Source organism: Vicugna pacos, chromosome 19 (genome assembly GCF_048564905.1).
Source record: "Vicugna pacos chromosome 19, VicPac4, whole genome shotgun sequence".
NCBI classification, from domain to species: domain Eukaryota; kingdom Metazoa; phylum Chordata; class Mammalia; order Artiodactyla; family Camelidae; genus Vicugna; species Vicugna pacos.
The window spans coordinates 30,011,425-30,020,148 of record NC_133005.1 but is presented as its reverse complement, the minus strand read 5'-3'; the positions used below and the strand labels follow the sequence as shown (position 1 = coordinate 30,020,148).

The 8,724-nt window shown below is 48.1% G+C and overlaps 1 long non-coding RNA gene across 1 annotated transcript; it reads right to left on the bottom strand.

The window, feature by feature from the left end:
• Nucleotides 1-682: 682 nt before the first annotated feature.
• LOC140687288 (uncharacterized) lies at nucleotides 683-7,863 on the bottom strand. The gene is made up of 3 exons (XR_012061484.1): nucleotides 7,772-7,863; nucleotides 5,227-5,297; nucleotides 683-812 (listed from the first exon to the last, which is right to left on the bottom strand). It is a non-coding gene; the product is annotated as an uncharacterized lncRNA (long non-coding RNA).
• Between the last annotated feature and the right edge of the window lie 861 nt (nucleotides 7,864-8,724).

Here is an 8,724-nt window from a genome sequence, read left to right as displayed (position 1 = left end):
GAGAGTGTCGTGGATTCATAACCCAGCTCCGCCTGCTCTTTCTGTGTGACATTGGGCAAGGCCCTTAACTTCTCTGAAGAAGGTCAGGCTCCTTTGAGTAAAATGAAGCTCAGATGTACACGTAGTAGGGCTGCTAAGAGGAGATTAAATGGAAGAAGGTGTGTCCGTTTCCTAGTGGAGTGCACGGCACTAGGAGGCATCAACCTTATTTCCTGTCCCCCAACAAGGTGTGAGCAGGCCACTTCCATCTGAAATTTCAGAATCAGGAGGATCCTCCTGCAACCAAGGCTGAGCGTCCTTCTGGTCCTTTAGATTCGTTCCTTCATCCAACAACTATTCTTTGAGCTGGCGAGATGGTAAAGGAAGTGGACAGGGACCCACTATCATGGATAAGGGTCCCCCTTCTGACCTGTGCAGTGTGGACATCGGCAGTTGGGGCATGGGAGTGTGTTTTCTCAGCCAATGCCAGGAGCTCCTTCTGCTTTCCTGGCATGACACTCAGCCTCACTTCTGGCTCAGCCTGGCTCCCCCATCCCAGTAGGGGAGAGAGATGAAACCCTCCCCTACTCACGCAGCGGTAAGCTGTCCTCTTGTTAACACCGCGAGGCTCAGCGTCACAATTTCTGTAAAGCCAGATGAAGGCAGCCTGTTAGTGAGAGCTGGTGCCTCATCACACCTTGTTCAGTTCCCAGCTCCTAAGCCCAATTCACGTCGGGCAGGTACTTTCCTGGGACTTCTCTCAGCTCATGCCGATCCCTCAACGATGAGGGCCTCTTGTCTAGTGGTTCTTCTTCCTAATGAGCAGGTCTGAGCTTGAGGGGAAAACAAAGAGCAGAGAAAGCAGGTGATCAGGGTCTGCAAACGGGCAAATGGGGTCTGGGTCTGGGGATTCTCTGAGCACAGGCGGAAGTGAGGCTGGGTGTCAATGTCAGAGTGACGGGCTGTGAAGTCCCCCATTATTCTCACATTGAAACCCTGGAGGACACTGAATGCGTTGCATGTATTATCTTTGAATTCTCCTAAAACCCTTGAGGGTAAGTCCTGTATCGTCCAGATCTCACCTGACTCACTCAGGTTCTTTTGGATAATGGGTGACATAGTCTTATTCTAAATCCAAGTCTCCCTTACTCAAGAAGCCTCCACCAGACACCCTACACCTTGCTGCATGGGCAGAGGGTGGCTGAGAATATTCCCCGCCATCATCTGACAATTTCACTTGTCAAAGACTTAGGCCCACAGGCCTAAATGAAAGTTCAGGGGATAATGTCTGAGTCCTTTGATGCCACCCAGCCCACGTCGCTGAGCGTGGCTTCCCTTCTACGCTGGTCTTTGTCCAGACTGGGTGGACCCACACGTCAGTCTCAGAGGCACAAAGGTTATGTACACCCCAGAGCTATTTGTGTTGCTTCCTGACTTCCAACTACTTAGAAAGAAAAGATGCCTTCCAGAGTTCATTCTCATTCAGTGCCAGTTGTCAACGCAGTTGTTGGGAGAACTAAATGTAATGATGTTTGAACCTGGTTCAAACCAGGGTACGAATTATCATCACGATCACTTTAAAAGAGATGAAGCATATGAACATTTTTGACGGAATGCCTGGCCTATAGGAGATGCTCAATCAGTTCTCAGGAAGGATAAACTGTTATGAGCTCCTGTGACCTTAGCAAGGGTGGGGCCTGTAGGTCTCAGTCTTGGGTGTGTGGGGAAGTCATGGGGGGATCTTGTCAAAATGTAGACTCCTGTGGTCTCCTCCCTGCTATTCTGACTCAGAAAATCATGAGTGGAGCTCTGGACACTGCATCTTAAATAAGCTCTCCAGGTGATCCTGGCATGGGTGTTCCCTGTGGGTTACCTTTTGAAATTCGCTGGGATGGGCTGATGGATTATACTGTAATTAAGCCACAAAGCCTGGGATGCAGCCTACGTAGCCCATGCTGAGGGTGAAAGGTGTAAGCCTGGCTCACGGGATGGAGGCATAGAGGGTATTCTAGGAAATGGGGTGGGGATGAGGGGCAAAATGGTCCTGAAAGTGGGGAGAAGGCACTCCAGGGGGACTGGTGGTGTTAGAATGCACCCACTTCCAGGATGCTGTGCTTTTATGCTTGGGAATCCCCGTGCCTTTCATAAACTATCCCTGCTCTGCTGAAATAAAGTTTAAGACTCAGCTCAGCTGTGGCCTCCTCTAGGAATTCTGCCGTCAGCCCCTTAGCATATCCAGTAGAGGATGATCTCTTTCATGTCTGTATCCCTAGTGACCAAAAAAGGGCTGGCATGTAGGAGGAGCTTAGTCAATCAATGATGGTGATCGAATGGCCTGTTTTCTACAATAGCCAGTGGAGGCTTTGAGGGGTTAAGCTTTATCAACATTATTTTTTTTGCAAGGCTTTGTAGGGCAAGCCACCGCAATGTGATGAGATTCCCAGATCCTGTGGGTTCAGAACTGGGGGCCAACACATGTGCTCTGGGGGAAGGGCTGAAATATTCCTGTTCAAGTGGAAATTGTGTGGGATGGGCCATCAGAGAAAGCGAAGGGAGAAAGAATGGGAAGACTAGCTAGTATTCAGAAAGTGTAAAGGGAAAAAGAGGGAGGAAGGAGAGAGAAAGAGGAGAGACGGAGGTGGAGGAAGAGAAGAAAGATTTGATGCCATTCATCCTTACGCTATGTCTAAAACTAAATTATGTGGTTTAACTTCATAGACTATTCAGAGAAGCCCCTGTTCATAAAAATGAGGAACTGGGACCTGGAATATTGGGAAATGTGTTCAAAGCCACACCATCCATTAAGGGGCAAAGTCAGGACTGAATCAACTCTTTTGACATCAAGGCTGGTGTTCTGTCTTCTACACCACAAGGAAAGCAAAGGAGGGGCAGGTTTGCTCTGCTGCCAGTTTCCTATTACTGTGGTCATATTCACATCACCAGTTAATCACTTTTTTCCCCCCACTGAGACCAAGTAAGACCTCACAATCTTCTAACACGTTCCTGCACACCACCTCCCTGTAAGATTTAGCATTTGAGATCAAACTTCTTTGTTATTTTTTCCCCAAGATTAACCTGTTCTAGAACTCAAAGGAATTTATTTCCAGTGGTTATTCCATTTGAAAAATGTTGGGTATACATATATCAATCATTTTGTCGTATACTTTGAACATAGAAAATGTTATATATCAATTACATCTCAATAAAGTGAAAAAAAAACTAGTATTTGTCTTTTGCCAAATTAAAATAAATTAAAAAAACCCCACAAAACACTCTGGGGCTCTGACCATGTTTACTAGGGGAAGGAATTAAAAAAGAAACTGGTAGGGTCAAACAATGTTTGATTCTCTAAACCCAGAGTGTGAAAAGACAGGAGTTACAACAAGGAAAAGGTTTAAGCTACATTGGCAAGGAGAGGAGCCAATGATGATAAAAAAAATAAAAATAATATTGATCAGTATTATTTACTGAGTGCTTACTATGAGCCAGTAAAGTAAATGCAGCACGTGAGTTCTGTCTTGTGCCATTTATGATAACGTGATGACATTTACAGATGAGGAAACCGAGGAACAGAAAGGCTAAGTGCTTTGCCCCGGGTAATACACCCGGAAAGCTAGAACCAGGATTCCAAGGCAGGTTCTGGAGCTGAGACATTAACCAGTAAACTACGCCATGTGCAGGTTTTGAAGGAACTGGCACCTTCAGATACCGCAGCTACATTAAAGTCACCCCTTCCATGGTCATTTCCCCAACATCCCCACTCATAAAAGGTCAGCGAGTTATGGGATGGAGGTGGCAATCCTAATCCCGGCATCCCCATGATTTATTCAGAAGTTAGTCACGATTTCATCTCAGCCCGGTTCTGCTGTCATGGGCGAGGAGACTTGTAACTGGGCACCGGGGAGAGGAAGTTGGCACACGCAGGAAATGACTGGGCAGTGGATTTCTGGGACCAGGAACAGTGATTTCAGGCTCCTGCCCTCCCTTCCTTCTGCCTCCATGGTCGGGTGGAGGGAGGGGAAGAGGCTTTGTGTCTCCTTGTATGGGATCCACGCAGGGCGATACCCCTAAGGCTGATTCTCCCGTCAGCTCTATGAAGGGGACCCGATGGATACCCAGTTTCAGTGGGAGCAAGCTGATGTTTGGAGAGAGTGGGGGTGCAAACTTGCTTGCTGTCTGACTCTACACGGGGTCTCCCAAGGAAAAATCAGCCTTGAGCATCAAAGAGGGAAAACCAACTTGGAACCAATCAACAGAGACCACAAGGGCCAGTGTTTCAGTGAAGTGATTTTGGTGCTTTGAACCAATTCTGGATTTTGCTTCCCTAGGCCTTAGTTTCTTTGCCTTTCCTGTTAGGTTGTAGTGAGGGTTAAATGCATCTCCATGGACACAAACCTCAGTGTGAAACCTTTCTCCCACTTCGTGCTGTAATCAGGATCATCCTAAAATTACAAAGTCTCTATTTGTCCTAGAATCATGGAATTTTATAAAGAGTATGCAATGGTAGAAACTTCATTGGCATGAGTGCCAAGTTAGCAAAAAGAAACACCATATTTACAAACCCTTACTTGTCATTCAAGATGAAGGTAGCTTTGTAGATCCCATGGGAGCTGGGGGTGCATTTCATTTTCCTTGGATGATTTCCTACTAACTAAGAGGGATCAGCATGACAAGCTGGTTGTCTCATGATGTGGACACACATGCTCCAGGGTGAGCAATGATGTAGACCCTTGATACTCAAGGTATGGTCAGGGGACGAGCATCATCCTCATCATGTAGGACCTCATGAGAGAAACAGACTCTCAGGCCCCAGCCCAGACTTACTGAATCAGAGTCCATGTCTTAACAAGATCCCCAGGTGATCTGTGTTCACATTACAGTTTAAGAGATGCCGATGCAGATGGCTTTTTCTTTTCCTGAGTCCTTAGCTTTGAGTGGAAGTTTCCGTTTCAAATTAAGCTTTTCAAGGAGCTCCCTGACTATACCACATTTCAGGGTGTAGGTGCCAACCACATCATTTGCCAAAGGTTGGTAAGGGCATAGGAAAATTCCAACCTCCATTCCTATGACTCTCCATCTATTTTTTTTTCTTGCTGCATCAGAAATCGTCCATCAGATATGTCTTGGGCAGAAAGATGCCTTTGCTAAGATGGAGGAAAACAATCTTCACTCCAGAAAGGTAAATCAGTCTATGTTTATAATTATTTTTATTATGACTTAAACCAAGAACAATGGAGCCCTTCCTACCTTTGATCGTGGGGAACCCATTTAAGCTCATATTTCAAGCATCATTTGGCTCTTCTCTGGGCCACCAAAAGCTGCAGAAGGAAAAGAAGAGAATTAGCCTTTGATGTGGGTGAGAGGCAGATAGGCTGGGGAACACAGGAGAGTAGAGGGTCAGCAAAAAGTGGAGATTGAAGTGTCTGTCTAGGGAGGTGCTGGGAGAAAGAGCTGAGAAAAGGACTTCTGGGAAGGGGGTGATCTGGGTGCACAGCACCTGTATTGGGTTGGAGGTCCCGCCTTCCATGAGCTGATCTGGTCTGGTCTGCCTGCCACTCAAGATTACCCACACCCAGAGCCTTCACACCAGTGGGAATGTGACTAGCTTCTCCAAATGGCCTCTCTGTCCAATGAGAATAATGATAAACCCATGCCATGGGTGGGTTCTTCCTTCCATAAGACCTTCACCTACAGCTCTATCATGGGTGGAATTATGTCCCTCAAAGATACATTCAATTACTAACCACTGGCACCTCTATGAACATGACCTTATTAGGAAATAGGGTCTTTGCAGATATAATCAAGTTCAGACAAGGTCATTCTGGCTTAGGGTGGTCCACTGATTGGTATCCATGTAAAAAGAGGGCGATCTGGATGCAGAGAGGTACAAGGAGCAGGCCACGTGACAGCGGAGGTGGAGCTGAGAACCATGCAGCCTCAGAGTAAGGAACACCAAGGACGGCCAGCTGTCCACAGAGGTTAGGACGGGAGAAGGAACATCCTCCCTTAGAGTCTCGGGAGAAAGCCTGAGCCGGCCTGCACGTTGATGGTAGACTTCTAGGCTCCAGAACTGGGAGAAAATGCCCTGCTGGTGTTTTAAGCCACCCGGTTTGTGGTAGTTTGTTATGGCGGCACAAACTGACTAAGATGAGTTCCTAAGACGACCCAGGGTATCTAGCAGGTGGTGGTGAGGGCCTGTATGTCAGGAGGGGGCCATTGAATGGGGGGCCCTGTGACCCTCAGGGAGGTATGACCCTCACACGGACCCTGATCACAGCACAGATGCTTCATTTGCCCTGTTCTGAGTCCAGTCTACCTCCACAGGAGAACACCCATCATGCTACGTGTCTAGCCTTGCACGTAGCTCACAAAGCCTGTTGCCACTGCTTGAGGGAAAAAAAGTCCCAGTCTCTAACTTTCCTTAAGGCTTTGGTCATCTGTAACCAGCCAGGGGAATGGCCTTTGGGGGCCAAAAGTGAGTTATGATTTTCCAGCAATTTCCCCTATTCATGATTTTGCAATCGCAGGGTGCAGCTCGGTGTGCATTTGCATAAACCTCGCTCTATCCTTTTTCTCCTGGGCTCTGTGAGCCACCCAGCACCCTCCGCACATGAGTCACAGGCCGCGGCCCCCGGGAGGGGGGTGCCCCCCGCAGCTCCTGCACCCCCCTCCCCCGACACGCCTCCCTCCCCCCTCCCAAGCTGTGCCTCATTTGCTGCTGGGCAAAGCTCAGTCTTGCTGCACATTCGGCGCCTGCCTGCGTGTGTGTAATTGGGTTGGATTTACATTAAGAGGGTTCCCTGTGGTGAAAACCGCACTGCTATTTCCAATCTGAAGCTGCATAAAACATTCAATTTTCTAAGTATCCGTCAGCTGTTAGCGCGGTGAAAAACAGTCTCCCCTGATGGATGCGGGGCTCCCACTCAGTCCTGTAAAGCCCCCTATTATTTGTGCTCCCGGAGGGGGTAATATCATACGCTTGTGGATAACGAAGTGTTGTTCACCTAAGTATCCACTCATTCGTTCGACAAGAGCGCCTGAGAAGCTAGTCTGCACTGAACACTGTTCTGAGTGTCTGATCAGGTCACATCCCTCCTCAGTTAAAAAGGCCTTCCAGTTGGTTTTTTTGTTTCGCTTTGTTTTCCCGTTAGCTAAACCAGGGGTCCGCACACTTCTACTGTAAGGCGCCAGGTCGTACCTTTCCAGCTTTGTGTCCTCTGAGGTGTCTGTTGCAAGGACCCGGCCCTGCCGTTGTAGCCTGAAAGGGGCGGCAGACCACACGTGGGTACGTACAGCCGCGGACGGCGCGGCCGCCTTCTAACAAGCGCGATTTGCGAAAACCGACAGCAGGCCAGTCTCGGCCTGTGGGCCCTCGTTGGCCGACCTCTAATCGAAATACCTTACTTTGTCCTCCTGAACCCTGTGACCCGCCTTCTGTTTCCTTCCTCACGTTTGCCATACAAGGTCTCCTGACTATTCATTCAACTCTGGGTCCAATAATGTCCTTTTAAGCCAAGAACCACGAGGCTCTTCCCTGCCTCAGGATCTTTGCACATGCCGTTCCCTCTGCCTGAAAAAATTCTCTCTCCTTGGCTATTGGCAAAGACGGTGCTTCTTCTTGTCCATGTCATCCTAAGAGCCCCTCCGATATCATCCTTATGTGACGTCCTTATTGAATGAGGCCCCCTTGGAAAGATTTTTCCCACCAAAGGGCACTTTCTTCAGTTCCTCTCAGCTCAATCCTTTAACTTCCATTCTTGGAAGGACATATAACAGACATTCATTATCTTACCGTTTACTTGTACTTTGGCTTTGGTTTCTGTCCACCCTCTTCATTAAAATTAAGTCCTTAGAGGGCAGGGTCCTTGTCTGTCTCACTCTGCTCACTCCTATTTTTTTGGCACAGTGCTTGGCACACAGTGGTTTCTGGATTTAAAAAGCAAATATTTAAGATCTCTCAATAAATCATTATATGATCGATTAGAGACAGTCCCCTAGGTCAGGGAGCTGGCTGTCAAGTGGTGGAGTCAGAAGGAGGACAATCACAACTTACAACGTGCAGCGGATTATGACAGATGTATGTCTGGATAACAGGGGGCTGGAGGGATTTCTGAGCAAGAAGCCTGCCAGAGCCAAGGGCCTAGAGTGGGTAAAGAAACAAGCCACGTGAAGGGACAGACGCACACTGAGAAGCAAGGGTGTGGGGCAGGGCAGGTAGGCCAGCAGCTCACATTCCACAGACGGAAACAAGAAAAGGGAGAAGATAACATGTTAATGGAGCATGACGCAGGTGTCAGCTACTCAGGCAGGGATATTGCACTTTTCTTGCAGCAACCTTTCAACATAAGTAGTAGTATTCTTATTCTACAGATGTCGAAATGGAGGATCAGAGAGGGTCAGTGGCCAGGCCAAGGTCACACAGCTGGCAAGTCAGGATTCATACCTAAGTCTTTGTGAGCCAAGATATAGGGTAGGGGCAATGTATACATTCGTTAGCCTGCAGGTTTCTTCAGGAAGGTGTTTCCTTCTCCCCCAGCCTTGCCCTGGATCTAATTCTCTTCCTCTTGGTGAAACCCTTGGTGGAGCTGTTCGTGTCCTCTAGACACCCTTGATCAGGCTCAGGCAGTTGTGCTGGATAAAAGGGGAGGGAGTGAGGGGCCTTTAATGAGTGTCTCCTCAGCTGTGTACACATGAGTCCACGATTCCGCGCGATCCTCACGACAGTCACACCGGGAAGCAACCAGC